The sequence below is a fragment of the Bos indicus x Bos taurus genome, chromosome 1 (genome assembly GCF_003369695.1).
Source record: "Bos indicus x Bos taurus breed Angus x Brahman F1 hybrid chromosome 1, Bos_hybrid_MaternalHap_v2.0, whole genome shotgun sequence".
Taxonomy (NCBI): Eukaryota; Metazoa; Chordata; class Mammalia; order Artiodactyla; family Bovidae; genus Bos; species Bos indicus x Bos taurus.
In genome coordinates, this window is record NC_040076.1 from 126,460,932 (window position 1) to 126,476,364 (window position 15,433).

At 48.1% G+C, this 15,433-nt stretch overlaps 1 pseudogene; it reads left to right on the top strand.

The window, feature by feature from the left end:
* Positions 1 to 737: 737 nt before the first annotated feature.
* On the top strand, positions 738 to 1,159 carry LOC113898141 (annotated as a pseudogene).
* The last annotated feature ends 14,274 nt before the right edge of the window (positions 1,160 to 15,433 follow it).

Here is a 15,433-nt window from a genome sequence, read left to right on the forward strand (position 1 = left end):
AGTGTAAAGTGCTCTGTGGTGAAGGCAGATCTGTGTCAGGGTGGGCAAAGCCAAGCCCATTGAGTGCAAAGAACAACTTGTCATAACCACTCACTTTCATGCAAATTACTTTCGCCACTGGGGCACAGCAGCCATCACCAACCACTTTCTTCTCATTTACATGTCTCCTGCCTCGCTCAAGGGCCTCGAGTACTGTGATGTCTACTGTACTGTGGTCAGGAGATTTGTTTTCTTGCCCTAGCACTTGGCCATGGCCCCCCAAAGCCAAAATTCAATGAGAAGTCCTGAGAAGTGTGCCAACTCTTTGAGACCCCATGGACTGTAACCTGCCAGGCTCCTCTGTCCAAGGGATTTTCCAGGCAAGAATACTGGAGTGGGTTGCAAATCCTTCTCCAGGGGATCTTTCTGACCCGGGGACCAAACCCAAGTCTCCTGCATGGCAGGCAGATTCTTTTACCATCTGAACCACCAGGTAAGCCCCAGTCGTGAGAAGAGGATGTACTAAAGCCTGAAAATGATGGTCCTAAAGGGCATGATCTCCACAGGAATTCTTTCCAGACTCTGCTAATAAATAAACAGATTTGTGTTTGAACCTCCAATAACAAAGACTTGTACTGGATCTTTAATCTGAATACAAGATTTTTGACTTGAAAAAGAGTGGTACCTCTTTCCCTGCCACCACGGAGTGGGGAGGCGGAGGCTCGGGTGCATTCAAGATTCGGCTTCACCCGTAACCCACTGCCATAGCCAAGGAAGGCATTGCTGCTGGAGGTGTAATGGATGTTAATACTGCTCTGCAAGAGGTGCTGAAGACTGCCCTCATCCACGATGGCCTAGCACATGGAATTCACGGAGCTGCCGAAGGCTTAGACAAGTGTCAAGCCCATCTCTGTGCCCTTGCATCCCACTGTGATGAGCCTGTGTATGTCAAGTTGGTGGAGGCCCTTGGTGCAGAGCACCAAGTCAACCTGATTAAGGTCGATGACAACAAGAAACTAGGGGAATGGGCAGGCCTCTGTACAACGGACAGAGAGGGAAAACCCTGTAAAGCGGTTGGTTGCAGTTGTGTGGCAGTTAAGGACTGTGGCAAAGAGTCTCAGGCCAAGGATGTCATCGAGGAGTACTTCAAATGCAAGAAATGATGAAATAAAAAACTGAGTTCTTGGTTTAAAAAAAAAAGACTTGGAGAAATTATTTTAAGAACTAAAACCAGGGATTTCCCTGGTGATCCAGTGATTAAGACTATGCTTCCACTGCAGGGGGCTGAGGGTTCGATCCCTGGTCAGGGAACTAAGATCTCAAATGCCATGCACTGAGGCAGAAAAAAAAGAAACCAAAATGTGAATCCAGTGGACAGTCTTGAAAGTCAGATTAAAGGCATGAAAGAAAAAACATGTCTTATCTGGGGGTCTTAGTGTCCCCACCCATCTTCCCACGGCCTCAGTCAGGCGGGCTGGGGCAGGGTGTGGACGGCCTGCCTCTCCCAGGACGGGGCTGACTCAGACCTGGCAGCACACAGAGAAGGCAGGCGGCTTCAAGAGCATTAGGCTCTGGCCTCCTCACCTGGGCTCTTGGATGGAGACCTCTGGAGGAGAAGTCAGCCTTCAAAGACAGTGCTTGTTAAAGGACACCACCTTCTCTGGGGCTTCCAGGGAAGATTTTCAAAAGGGCATTTCTAAAGCATCTTAGTTAAGGATCGGTAGGTATCAGGGCAGCCATTACCTCCCTGTAGGGCCTGTGCCAAGAAACTTGCCTGTACATTGACTGCGGGTTAAAGACAGGCCTGGCCAAAGAAATCCAGTGGCTGAGGAGAAAGCACTTGCCCCCATGCCCTCCCCACCCTGAATCCCACTTGAAAAGCTGCTCAGAGCCTGAGGGCCAAAGCACTAGCAAGTTGCAGGGTTGGCTGGGGTTAGGGCAGAGAGGCGGGTGCCTGCTGGGGCAGGCTGGGACCACTCCCAGTCATTATGATAAAGGACAGATGCAGAGCAGATGGGAGAAAAAACTTCGGGGAGAAATACCATGGGCAAAACAAGTACAGAAATCAAAGACTACAACACCCACACAGCAGTAGCCACATGGGCCACGGAGGCGCTGGAGGGCCTGGCCCGTGGTCAGCTGGAGAGCAGGGGTATGATGTCCTGCGTGGCGGTGGCATGCTGTGTTTAGATTTCTGTTTGTAAGACTCAACAAATACCAACTGCTGCACCGGGAGTGTCTGGTGGAGTTAAAGTCCTGCTGGGGAACTTCCCTAGTGGTCCAGTTAGAATGTGCCTGCTAATGCCGAGGGCAGGTGTTCAGTCCCTGCTCTGGGAAGATGCCACAGGGCAACTAAGCCCGTGCGCCACAACCACTGCGCCCACGCACCACAGCTACTGAAGCCCAAGAGTTACAGCCCACGCTCCACAACTAAAGAAGCTACTGCGGGGAGAGGCCTGGACACTGCAACTACAGAAAGCCTGCAGGAAGCAACGCAGACCCAGCGCAAACAAACAGCAGGTGGGAAACAAGAAAAAGTCTTGCTGGGTATACAGTAACAGACTGATGAGACAAGCCAGTAACACAATTTCATTTGATGACCTTGGATGAGTAGCCACTTGAGAAGTTTTAGTTGACATTTCTTTACACTTGTGTGTATCCAAATCCCGTAATTCCTATGCATATTCTTAAAACCAAATTCTAATATTTCTGTAGGATTTTGTCATGTTGAATACACAGAACACAGTCTGCAGTTGACACTCTGTTAACTTTGTCAGCAAATTTTTTAGTCAAGTGAGACACACAGTCAGAAGGGAGGGTAGAGAATACACTTTGTACACCTTGACCTGTCTTCCTCCTGCGTGTGTGTCTGAGGGACCTTGGTGGCGGGAACGCTTGCTCACTCACGTGGAATGGTAGGGAGGTAAGTCTCTGAAGCTCACAGGCTTGGCATCACCAGCTGGCACCTGTCCCACTCGGGAACTCTTGAGCTTTGCTGTCAATGTGAACATCTCTGTTTCTCGGAAATTAAAAATTCTCTGAAAGTAATTTACAATCAGGAGTTTGTTTCTTATACATGGACTTTCATCTTTGTAAATTCAGGGCCTGGTACAGCAGTTGGTATGTAATGCTAGATTAAGTCTTTATTGAACAAATGAATAAACAGGTGAGCTACACTCTCTTTACACTGATCCTTTGCTTAGTCTTGAGTAATCAACTAGCACCACCACCTTCAGCATGAATGATCCGGCCAAAGCCTGGGTAAACCTGAAAGATCAGTCTCTTACCACCCTATGTTCTACCAGATTGAGTTGAGAGAGGACAAGAAGAGAGTGAGATGTTTGCCTGGCTTCAGAAGTAACTGGGTGGTAGGAGAAAATAAACTGATCCAAGGAGGGAAACACTGCTTCTAAGGAAGATCGGGACGGTGGGCCTCATTGTCTTCCCGCCTTGGGTCCGAGACAGCAAACCCTTCTAGCAACTTGCCCACCGACCAACTGTGCTTTTCCAACCAGCCTAGGCTGCTGCATGCTGTCCCCCTTTCTCTCCTCACGGGGAAAGTTAGTATTTATAGGGTGAGGGCTATACTTCTTTGGTTAAGTCTCAAGTCCACATGGTCCATGTTTCAAATACAGAAACAGCTGCTTCATTCCCCACCCGACCCCTAGTCCAGTACCAATTAGTTCATTCCTTCTGCTGCTGCCATTAACACACTTGTTCTAACTGGCAGCCACTGGACTTTTCATTACTTAAGTGTGGGCAGCTGCTAACAAGAGAACACTTGCCCAGAGAAGTCAGCCAGCATGGGAGGGCGTGAACTTCTTATGTTACATAGTCAAAAGCAGATGATGAGAACAATTCCAGCTGCTTTCCATGTAAATTTATCAGTAACACATCCCAGGAGAAGCCTGGGGGAGACAGAAGATGAGAAACTCTCCCAAGGTAATGAAGAGACCACCTCATTTGCTAAGACAGCATTCCAGCCAAAGAGCTTACTCCATCCCATCTCTGTATCCAGGGAGGGAAAAGCTTTAAATGCTGGAGGAGTCAACACGAGGCTCCTCCCAAGCCCCAAGGTTAAATTTTCAGTTCAGTTGCTCAGACTCTTTGCAACCCAATGGACTGCAGCATGCCAGGCTTATTCTTATCTCTCCTTGCTATTCTTTGAAACTCTGCATTCAAATGGGTATTTTTTCCTTTTCTCCTTCACTTTTCACGTCTTGTCTTTTCTCAGCTATTTGTAAGGCTTCCTCAGACAACATTTTGCCTTTTTGCATTTCTTTTTCTTGGGGATGTTCTTGATCACTGCCTCCTGTACAATGTCACCATGAACCTCCATCCATAGTTCTTCAGGGACTCTGTCAGATCTAATCCCTTCAATCTATTTGTCACTTCCACTGTATAACATAAGAGAAGTTCAGAGTCACTTAAGATGCCTGGTTTAAAAGGTGAATCCAGCCCAGGGATAGTCCATTTAAAAAGTCTCCTGGGCCAGGTACACAACCTGTTTTCCTATTCTCTGCACCCATAGATGTGTTCACAGGCCAAGGATGCACCTCTCGTTGGGGCTAAACCCTTAGTCATTGGTACACTGAATGAGTGACTAGTCTTTGATGGGGAAGATGCTTCTCCTCTATCCCGAGGAAGCACGATCAGCCCCGAGCAAGTCTCCCTAGCTGAAAAATGGGCTCCAGATGTCCGCGGTGGTCAGAGTGCAGCAACGTGCCTCAGCCAGGGAGACTCTTGGGGGAAGAGAGAAATCCTCTGTTCCTAAATAAATCTTTTCTAATCGTAGCCGCTCTCTTCCTCAGTGCTGCCTACAGAGGCAGTCGTTTCCTATGTGACTCATGGCCACCCGAAGACCCCATGTAAAGACCTAGATCATCAAAAAGAGACCAAGAAGCTGATCCAGCACATCAGACCCTTAAGTTAAGATGGAGGGACTTCCCTGGTGGTCCAGTGGTTAAGAATCCACCTTGCAATGCAGGGGACATAGGTTCCATCCCTGGTCAAGGAAATAAGATCCCATGTGTTGCAGAGCAACTAAGCTTGTGTGCCACAACTAAGACCCAAGGCAGCCAAATAAATTTAAAAAAAACTTTTTTAAAAACTGAAACAGAACTGGCACAGATAACAGGGTGCATGAGAGATTCAAGGGCCAGATCTTGATACCCAACATCAAAGAGCCTGAAGTGCTGCTGATGGGCAGCAAACCTCACGGTGCTCGAGACTGCTCACGTCTCCTCCAAGAACCACCAAGCCATCATGGAGACCGCAGCCCAGCTGGCCACCAATCTCCACGCCAGGCTCCGCACCAAAGAAAACGAACAGACAGCTTCTGTGCACACTGTATGCCCGTTACTAAAACCATGAAATTTGGCCCAAAAAAAAGAAACCAGTATTAAGTAGCTAAGGCATTGGGCACTAATGGCCAGGCATTCTTCTAAGACTGTTCTAGCTTACAAACAAAGCTGAGAAACCGAGAAGTTACTGTCCAAGGTCACACAGCTCGAGCGAGGGGCAGAGCCAGGATTGAAGGTGAGCGGCCAAACTCCACGTTGTACTCCTAAGGATCAGTGAGAGCCGCTCCAGGCCCCTTCAAGGCAGTCTTTTCCATTCTGGCTAAGTGTAAGCTTACATTTCACACCAAGAAATCCAGGTCAAATGGGCTGTCTGTCACTTCTTGGCTCAGAGGTGGTTGGGGGTGAGGGTATGGGCGGTCAGTTCCCTGGGTCTTCCCGTGAATGAGAATGTGGTTTTGAAGTCTGTGCAGCAAGTTGGGACAGTGGCAAAGGAAAGAAAGACTAATTCCTACAGCAAAGCCCCTCTCTCCTGCCCCAGCCTCTCCGAGGGAGGGCAGCATCTTTTGGAAGTGGGGTCCCCAGCAGGCAGTGTCTGAAGGTGGCATGGCTGTGCCCAAAAGTCTCCTGTTTGCTTCCCCGCCCATCTCTTGACCCTGCGGGTTCTTTTCTCAGGCGAGTTCTCCCCAGATGGTGGCCAGATGGTCCCCAGCAGCTGCTGGACTCCTCAGTACCCCCAGGCCTCCAGCCCAGGTCAGTGCTTCACCTGACCTGTGTCTTAGGGTTCACATTCCCTGGACCAGCCTGGGACCATGCTATCCCAACACGAACTCATGGGGCTGCAAAGACCATGTAGATGAGCTCGGCTCAGGCAACTCCTCACCCCTGCAAACTGGCTGGTGTGGCAGCCTTGCCTGGACTACATGGCCTGAGGTGGGCAACACCCAGGAGCTGTGATGTGGCCAGACAGAGACCATGGACACCCCCTCTTACCTGGAGCAGCCCTGCTGAAGAATTTCTTATAAGTAAACATTTGCATTCTGGAGCAACACTGTTTTGAGTGCACAGTGGTGGAGGACTGGGTGCTTAACAAAAACAGGCATGCTTTTCAGTATGGGAGGGCAGGTCTGAGCAAAGACCTGGATCTCCAGTGGAACGCCACTAAAACCAAGGCCCCGGTTGGACTTTTCTCATCCTCACTGAATGGCAGCCTCCCCTGTGCCCTCTCAGCGCCTCCCAGGCACTTCAGGGAAACTAGGATGGGAATGTGCCTTGCCCCGGGGCAGGAATGTTAAATTCTGAGCAACATCCCTCAGGAACTGGGGCAAAGTGAGGGCCAGAAGTCAGTACAACAGGCGCAGGGGCCTTGGAGGGTGGGATGTCACAAGCAGCCCCAGGTAGGAGGGCAAGAGACTAGAGGCCCGCAGAGGGTAGGTTCCTGGCTTGGGGAAGGGTGGCGCGGTGCAGGGGCGGGGGTTGTCCAACAATCACTGATGAGAAAAGATAACATATTTCACAGACTAGATGCTTCGGTGTCACAAAACAGCACAAATGACCAGGTCTAAACAGGACAGACAGGCACTGACCAGCAGAGAGCCACTGCCCAGACAGCCCTGAGAACAGAGAGGGCAAGTGCAGAGCCGCACGACCCTGAGGCAGGACTGCCAATGGACAGAGGCACGTTCCTGGCAGGCTGGGGACAGTCGGGCCAGCAAGAGACTGAGTGCAGCCTCAGGAGCTGCTACTTCAGAAGCCCTGTAACTACAGGACTCACAGAAATGGCGACACATGGAGTAAAGCAGAAAGCGCGCCAGGCCAGCATCGAAAAGACAGCTGGGACTTGCATGCTGGTTCAGTGGCTAAAACTCCGAGCTCCCAGTACAGAGTGTTCATGTTCCATCCCTGGTCAGGGAACTAGATCCCACATGCCGCAACTAAAGATCTCACATGGCTCAGTGAAGCCAAATAAATATATGTTTAAAATAAAAAGACTCACCTGCTACCATGTATAAAATAGGTAAACAATAAGAACCTACTGTTTAGCACTCAATATTTTCTAATAATCTATAAGGGAAAAGAGTCTAGAAAGACCCAACTGGGTATATCTCCAACAGCCCAGAGGACAGGCTGTGCTCCTCTGCCCAGGCCACCCCTAATCAGAAGGCTCAGTGTGGAAAAGACACCCATCCAGACTGCAGAGAAAAACGCACTGCTGTTTGCGTCTGCAGTCTAAACAGAGTTGACTAGTTGGGGTTCCTCCAGTAAGGCTGTCACAGAGGTCTGGGGCACCCCAAATCTGGCTGATCCTTGGGGTCTGCTGTGAAGTCACTTTACTTGGGGTGCCTCATTAACTTTCTGAGATAGATTCTGGGACATTCTTTAAAAATAGCTGCTTCTCTGAGGAACCCCAATGACAGACTAAGGACCAGAGAGGAGGCTTTCAGGAGCCCTTGCACTACATTTAAATGCTAACATGTGTTTCTTATACTTGCAACAAACATACTTAGAAATATCACATTATTCTTTCCCAATTAAGAGAGATTTTGGAATTCTGCACCTGCTATACCAGCTAAATTTCTTGTCCACTGGAGTTAAGGATCTGACAGAGACTTCTACAATCCTTTGTCTCAAAGCATTTACAAAAAGCGAGGATTTGGAAGACTGGGTCTGCAGGTGTGGTTACAGCCATCCTTCTGGGTAGATCCTAACTTAAAGCCGTTTAAAGTCAGTTTCAACGTGTCTCCTCAGAAGAGGCTCCCCAGACCTGGTGAGTGCTGGCCGGGGGCAGAAGGCAAGCATAGCAGGGGGAGCAGCCCACCCCGGCCAGAGGCCACCACCTCCTGGAAGAGCAGCAATCACAGCCACCCACACAGAGCCTACCAGCAGCAGTTTCAGCCTTGCTGTAGTTGCTAGGCTGTGAGCTCCACGAGCACGGGGATCTTGTTTTGATCCCCTGTGTGTCCCAAGATCCTAGTATACTGCCTGATACACATCTAAAACATTTAAAAAAATTTTAAAACTTTATAAGCTGTGCCTTGCAGCATGTGGGATCTTAGTTCCCCGACCAGGGATCAAAGCTCTACCTCAGAAGTGCAGAGTCTTGACCACTGAACTGCCAAGTCCAAATTTCTTCTTTTTTTTAATGAATGACTATTCCTTCTAAGTGATAGCAACTTTGCAGAGTGTGTTGATGAGGTGGGTTCCCTTCATCTTCAAGCCAGTGGCCTCCAGAAGCTGAGGCCTTCTATTCAGCTGGGAGAAAGGGAGTGCTGGCAAGGACATGGCTAAAGGTCAGACTGGCACTATCAGTCTGAAAACCTCAGGAAGGTAGCACCAATAGCTGCCAGCTCTTGTCCTCCTCTAAGGCCTCAGAAAAAAGCAAAGGACATGGAAACATCCCACCCGTACCAACGTCCTGCCTGCCATGCATGCCACGGACCACAGCCATGAAGCTCAAGACACAAAAGCCAGGGGCTCATACCACAGGGCTCCTCTCCACTTCGGTCTCTGTGAATACTGTTCCACAGCACTATGACATGTACACTAGGCCCTTCTCCACTCAGTGTCCACTCCCTCCCTCCTTTGCCCTGGCTCTGAACTCCAGGCCATGCACTGACCAGGATGCACAAGACCTTGTGGGCAAAGGTGCTCCTTAGAGCAGCAGATGGGAGCATGTCAGGAATGCAGACTCTCAGGCCCCACCCCAGACATGGCTGCATCAGAATAGTTTATGATTTTATTTTTTAGGGTGTACTGGGTCTTTGTTGCTACACGGTCTCTCTGTAGTTGTGGCGAGTTGGGGCTTCTCCTGTTACAGAGAATGGGCTCTAGGGTGTGCAGGCTCAGTAGCTGTGGTGCACGGGCTTAGCTGACCCACTGGCATGTGGTTATCTTCTGGACCAGGGATCAAAGCCACGTCCCCTGCTTTGGCAGGTGGATTCTTATCCAGTGGACCACCAGGGAAGTCCAGAACATGCATTTTAAACAGGATTCCTTGATGAATTACATGCACCCTAGGCTTGAGAAGTACTGGGTTAGAGCATACAAACTTCACTGAGAAAATGACCATCTTAGCTTTCCATAGCTATGACAAATGACCACAAATTTAGTGGCTTCAGATAATACTCATTTATTTACCGTCTCCATTTCTGTGGTCAGCAGTCTTGGGGTCTCACAGGGCTGCAGGCACAATGTGGGCTGGGCTGAACTCTCTTCCAGAGGACTGAGAAAACTTGGCTTCCAGAATTCGGTTCCTTCTCCCATTTCCACACAGCCGTCTTCATCAGGAGAGCAACAATATCTTCTCACACTTGGGACCTGACTTCTGCCTCAGTTCAGTTCAGTTCAGTCACTCAGTCATGTCTGACTCTTTGCAACCCCATCGACTGCAGCACGCCAGGCCTCCCTATCTATCACCAACTCCCAGAATTTACTCAAACTCATGTCCATTGAGTCAGTGATGCCATCCAACCATCTCATCCTCTGCCTCAGGCTCCCCTGATTACCTTGAGCCCTCTGGAAAATCCAGGATAATCTCATTTTAAAGTCAACTGATAAGTAAATCCTTAATTTCATTTGTAATGTCCTTACTGCCATATGATGCAACAGGAGCACAGGTCCTGGCAGAGGTCATGGGAGCCCAAATGCCAGTGACCACAGTGATTTCACCCACAGCAAGGCCAAGCTGGATGAATGGTCTCAGAAGGTACTCTGAATTTTCAGTCATCCCTGTCAACTCCTCTGCCCGCAACGCCACATTTGGCTCTTCCTCCCTGGCCCTTAGTTGTCACTCCACCCTCCACTGGCCACCCTCCACCCTGTCATATAGTCTCAACACATCAACTCCTTCCCCACCCCAGCAGAGCTCTTATCTGAGGGTGCACATAATTCTGCGGGAAATCCATCCTTTCCACACCATCCCCCAGCTGTTCTTAGCCACCCAGAGGAAGATCATAAGGAACGAGGTTAATGCAAAAAAAAAAAAAAACACGTGGTACCCATGCCTGCCCCTTGATGTCACCCACCCTTCTCCTTTGGCTCTGGCATTAAGAGACCTGGGGCTCTGACCTGCAGAACAGAAGGGACCCTTCCCGTGTGTCAGCACAAGGCTTTTGGGAGCTCAGCATCACCCCAAGTTCACCTGAGCCAGTAGCCCTGCCTCCTGGTTTTCTCAGGGTCTCTTGTAACCAGCAGAGCTGCACTCCCTCCAATCCAAACAGATTCATATCTGAGTGGGTAGTGGGCCTGTTTTCAAGCAAACCCACAACTAATGATAGTCTGTCACTAGCCGCTTGGTCACCAGTCAGATCCAATTCATTGTATCAAGGCTCTTCTGAGTTATCCCAAGACCACACAAATAATCTTAAAAGAGCAGGTTAGAAGACATGCTCTGCTTTGGTTTTCACTCTTAGATATCAGCTCTTACCAGTCTTGACTCCCTAGTGAATTGTTTCTAAAAAGTAAGCTCGTCCTCAACAGACAAATCCTGCCACTTGTGACAGGGGTCAAAGACTGCTTTATGCTTCTGAACACAAATCCCAAAATCACTCATAAGAAGTTCTGTATGGGAGAAAACTGGTTTGTTCAGGAAGACCCTGATCTCCTTGTGTCACTTCCGGGGTGAAGAAAGCGCTCCTGGGAACAGATGCTCCCTCCCTAGAGCAGCAGTCAACCTCCGGCCAGCCTCAGGGAGGTGCACATGAAGACCCACTGTTCACCCACTGCTCGAAATACAGCTCCTTCAGGGTGGGAGCAAGGGAGATAGAAAACTCTGATATCAACATAGCAAATTCTGTTCAGCCTTCTTTAAATGCCAACTTGATGACTTTATTAAAGCAAGAATAACCCTTTGAAATTCAAATTCACGTGGACTGACGGTTTCAAATTCACTTGTATCCCTCTCCCTCCATACAAATCCACTGCACAGGATCATAGGCACCCAAAAAAGACTTTCAACTCCTTCTTTACCATGCCCTTCTCAGTAATAAACAATCCTTCAACGCAGTAGCAACACAGTAGTTACACTATCCCAAGTTACTGAAAATCCCGTAACTTCAAAAGGAGCAGGAAGTCCTCGGAAACAAACATCTGTCAACAACTACTGCACGCTGGTGGGCCTCCCTGGTGGCTCAGTGGTAAAGAATCCACCTGCAATGCAGGAGACGTAGGTTTGATCCCTGGGTGGGGAAGATCCCCTGGAGGAGGAAATGGCAACCCATTCCAGTATTCTTGCTTGGAAAATTCCACGGACAGAGGAGCCTGAGGGGCTACCATCCCTGGGGTTGCACAGAATCATACACCACTGAGAGACTGACCACCACCACATGCTGGCATGGCCTATTTCCCCATTCAATCTTCAGTCCTGAAGGCTGGCAACAGCTTCATTTTACAGTTAAAATGAGAAGTGCAGCTCAGAAGAGTAAGGACCGCACCAAAGACTTCCAAGCAATCAAATGCAAATCAAGATTTAAATCCAACTCCCCCTACGCCTCCTTCCACAATGAAGGATCGTGGATTCTACATGACTTTCTCTCTTCCATCAGATTCTATCTAGAATCTGGGAAGTCCTCCTCACAGGGCTGTACCTTTAGTGAGAGGGTTTCACGAAGAGGACAGACCAACCTTTCTTATCTCACTGCTGCACATGGGGGCAAAGTAACCACTAAGAAAGGAGAACGGGGCTTAAGTTATAGGACTAACTGCATACGGGGGGCAGGGAAAGTACCTGGTACAGAAAACCCGACTAAAAGATACCATGTACGGAGACACTATGATCGTGTGGGTTTCCCAGGCGGCGCTGTGGTGAAGAACCTGCCTGCCAATGCAAGAGACACAGGAGATGCGGGTTTGATCCCTGGGTTGGGAAGATCCCCTGGAGAAGGAAATGGCAACCCACTCTAGTATTCTTGCCTGGAGAACCCTGTGGACAGAGGAGCCTGGTGGGCTGCCGTCTATGGGGTTGCACAGAGTCAGACATAACTGAAGCGACTTAGCATGCATGCATGCACTGGAGAAGGAAATAGCAACCCACTCCAGTATTCTTGCCTGGAGAATCCCAGGGACAGAGGAGCCTGGTGGGCTGCCATCTATGGGGTTGCAGAGTCGGACATAACTGAAGCAACCTAGCAGCAGCAGTATTTAAAAAAAAAAAAAACTCCCAAGTTTGGACATCTGAAGAAACTTAGAAACTTAACCCATAATTTTCTTTTAGCTAGAAATATATTAATAACATACCTGTTGAATTTTAAGTACAAGTTAATGTCAACTGACAGTTTAATCTTCTCCATCCAGTAATGAAACTAGTGCCAGACTCAGCCGCTGAGGATGCAAAGCTGTCTTTAGTTCTCTGTCCCCTGCTAGTCAAATTGTGGTCTGTGAATAAGCATCATTGAGGTTGCTCAGTGTAGAAATGTCTCCTAGGGAATCAGAATCTGCATGTTAACAAGATACACATGAAGTTCTCAGAAAAACCTGAAATGGAGCAAAAATGCAGACTCAACAACACATGTCCAGGGCTCCATTCATTCCTAGTCAGCCTCTGTATCTATTCCATACAGACCCAACCCCTGCCCACACTGACTGTCTTGGGGTACCCGTGAAAGACCTAGGCCTCCCCAACTCCCTTGCACGTACCTGCCATCATCTCAGAGCCTGCTCCCTCCCAGTTTGAGATCTTCAAGAGACCACAGTGCTTCATTTCTTTATCCTCAGTCTGGAAACTACCTGGCCCACAGGCCTGTGAAGAAGCTGTTAAACACCTCTAATTTCAATATGAAACAGAGCTAGGAAAAGTTGGGTATGTCAACTAAGGTCACAGGCAGTTGGGCTGAGCCACAGCCAACCTCCTGAACCAAGGAGGCACAGATGTGACCACGCCCCTTTATTTCTCTCCAAAATCTCTCTCCCACACAACCCACTTTGGATATCTCAAGTCTTATCACATGTTCTGAGAAGTACTTTGCTTTTACCTAAGCTCCTTTATTTAACTTACATGCAGAGTACATCATGAGAAACGCTGGGCTGGAAGAAGCACAAGCTGGAATCAAGATTGCTGGGAGAAATATCAATAACCTCAAACATGCAGACGACACCACCCTTATGGCAGAAAGTGAAGAGGAACGAAAGAGCCTCTTGATGAAAGTCAAAGAGGAGAGTGAAAAAGTTGGTTTAAAGCTCAACATTCAGAAAACTAAGATCATGGCATCTGGTCCCATCACTTCATGGGAAATAGATGGGGAAACAGTGGAAACAGTGTCAGACTTTAATTCAAGGGGCCCCAAAATCACTGCAGATGGCGATTGCAGCCAGGAAATTAATAGATGCTTACTCCTTGGAAGGAAAGTTATGACCAACCTAGATGGCATATTGAAAAGCAGAGACCTTTGCCAACAAAGGTCCGTCTAGTCAAGCCTATGGTTTTTCCAGTGGTCATATATGGATGTGAGTTGGACTGTGAAGAATTGATGCTTTTGAACTGTGGTGTTGGAGAAGACTCCTGAGAGTCCCTTGGACTGCAAGAGCCAACCAGTCCATCCTAAAGGAGGTCAGTCCTGGGTGTTCATTGGAAGGACTGATGCTGAAGCTGAAACTCCAATACTTTGGCCACCTCATGAGAAGAGTTGACTCATTGGAAAAGACCCTGATGCTGGGAGGGATTGGGGGCAGGAGGAGAAGGCGACGATAGAGGATGAGATGGCTAGATGGTATCACTGACTCGATGGACGTGAGTCTGGGTAAACTCCGAGAGTTGGCGATGGACAGGGAGGCCTGGTGTGCTGTGATTCATGGGGTCACAAAGAGTCGGACAAGACTGAGTGACTGGACTGAACTGAAGCTCCGTAAAACAAAATTTCTACCCACACTACACTTTGAAAGATACAAAAATACAAATTTAAGTGATAGCTGCTGAGTACCTGTTCATACTTAGCAGACTAAAGTAATATCCTAGTTGCAGCCTGCCGTTCACCACCCTGCCCCCACCCCCTCGTTTTATACTCTTGAGAGAGAGGGTTGAGAGGAAAATCAAAGTAAAGGTTTGGTTTATCAACTCCAGGGACTTCCCCAGTGGTCCAATGGCTAAGAATCTGCCTGCCAGGGCAGGGGACACGAGTTTGATTCTTGGTTCAGGAAGATGCCACACGCCAGAGTAACCAGGCCTGTGAGCCACAACTATTGAGCCCATGTGCCTAGAGCCTGTGCTCTGCAACAAGAAGCCACCACAGTGAGAAGCCTGCACAACACAATTAGAGAGTGGCCCCCACTCTCTCCAACTAGAGCAGAACCGCACAACAAAGACCCAGCCAGGCCAAAAATAAATATTTCTTAAAATGTTTCCAAGAATCATTTTCTTCAGTTGCAAAGGAGGCTTCTAAATGAAAATCTGTAATCACTAAGATGTTAGTGGCAGAGCAATAAGCAGACCTCCCAATGGGGCTGAGTGATAACCACCGAAGTGTTTAGGCTGCTGGCCCACCTGGCCAGTCGAGACCACCCAGAGCACACAGGTTTTCTCCACACAGCCACTCCTGAACCCGCTGGGTGCGTCCCTGCTCTTCCTGGCTTGCACTAACACAAACAAAGCCTCAAATATACTAGCTTTGGTTTTTAAGGAGAAAAGTAACAAAAAAAAAGGGGGGGGGGGTAAAAAAACCCACAGATCGTAAGGGAAGCACACCTTTTTCAGGTGAGGAGAAAGGAGCTGACATTATGACAAAGAATCATACCAAACACCTCAGATTGAAGGAGGAAGTGTTTCATGACACTAATCAAACAATGCTGAAGTTTAACTATTGTTTGGTTTGAAGTTCTGAATAAGTTCTAAGTTTTTTATATTTCACAATTTGTATTTTTTATTAGAGTCTACTCCACAATTAGCTAAATAAAAGCAGTCATAAGACCCCACAAACTCTTGCACAATTTAAATCTTATGAATTTAATTTCATAAAAATTTAGGTGTGTATTCCTAATGACCAACCTAAAAATGCTGTTTTTATCTATGGTCTAAAATACTTCAATCTAACTACTTTAAAAGATTTAGTTCCAGTGTTAAAAATAATCCCATCACTATCTCTTTCTGTTTGTTTTTACATGTTTTGCAGCAAAAGATCCACAAACTAATTCAGCACGTAAAAAATAATTTTACAAAACATCCAAGC